The following is a 1,542-nucleotide window of genomic DNA, read 5'->3' on the forward strand; positions in this document are numbered from 1 at the left end:
TATATATATATATATATGCATATGTATGTATTTACATACATGTTTATATGTATATATATGGATACAACAAAATGCTGATGCTAATGCAAGGTATTCCTACAGCAATTGTAATATAAGTGAAAATCTTTCTCGCATATAATTTTACATATGCGACTATAGAGAGTATCAATTCCTAAACAACATTTTTGGGAGAGTTTACTTTCGTGTCTTTCTACTTGAATACAGAGTGTTGTTATTTGTGCTTATATTTTGCTCCTGATAGAATGTTATCTGACTGCTCATTGCTAAATTATACATACGACAGTAAAGAACCAATTTTTAGAGATATTCAGGAATGCCTTATCTAAATTTTTATTACCTTATTTTAAATGATTCAGAGATGATTTTTTCTTTCACATAAATGATAAAATGAAGAAAAAGGAAGATTCGTCTCTCTATTAGTAACAAGAGCATCATATACCTCTTGAAAATTACTACGGCAATGAACGTGACATGTGAATAATCAGGAAAACTGAAAAAAAAATGCAGATAAACCACCTTGAAGTAACTCCTTACACTCAGGTCCGTCAAAGTAACGGTTCTTACTGAGCAGTTTCTTGTTCGGATTTGTCTGTATCTGAACATATAAAACCCATTTGAAGGAGAAAATAGCAAAATTGTCTCAAATATATGTATTTGATATAATTTAAACTTTGAAATTTAAATTAATCAATCATCTAGTTTAAAGGCATCCGTGGCAAAAGTTTGGATGAAAGGTAATTTATCAGCTCACAGTATATCACGAAAAAAATATATTGAGACTATTGTAATTACATTTCTTTCTGCATTAGATATATTAATGCTCTGTCGCAGCTCACGTTGCCAAAGTGGATGATGTCTTTTAAAATGCGTTTAAACATCTGCATTTCTAAAGTGAATTGTTTTTTACATTTAATTAGTAATTTAGTTCATCGTGGAGATATGTAGACATATATCTTTCAATTATAGTCTTTTTTCAGGAGCCTCCCACATATAGATGTGTATAAAATTGAAAAACATGGCGTGAGGTTTCTTCGGAAAAAAGATAAACAATGATTGAATATATTTACAACGTGTAACTTTCTTAAGATTTTATATTATTCCAACTTTTGCAACAAAATTTTACTTCGTGAATCGAAAATTGCTTCGCCCACAATTGTTAGAGATTAGACATTAAGAAAAATATAAAAATTCAAACAATTAATTAGTCATTATCTTTTCGTTAGAAAGGATTTTGCAAACCCCCCAAAAATAAATAAATAAATAAATAATAATAATAATAATAATAATAATAATAATAATAATAATAATAATAATATTTAAAAAAAGGATTGACGTAATAATTTGACTAATAATAATAATAATAATAATAATAAAACTAGAACAGCAACGGACCATGATAAAACGATGGCAAGAAAAGCCCCTACATGGTAAATACTGGGCTAAACTAAATGCAAAAGAAATAGACAGAGAAAAATCTCAGCAATGGTTGAGAAGCTCAGGACTCAACGGAGAGACTGAAGG

Source organism: Octopus bimaculoides, chromosome 5 (genome assembly GCF_001194135.2).
Source record: "Octopus bimaculoides isolate UCB-OBI-ISO-001 chromosome 5, ASM119413v2, whole genome shotgun sequence".
NCBI lineage: Eukaryota > Metazoa > Mollusca > Cephalopoda > Octopoda > Octopodidae > Octopus > Octopus bimaculoides.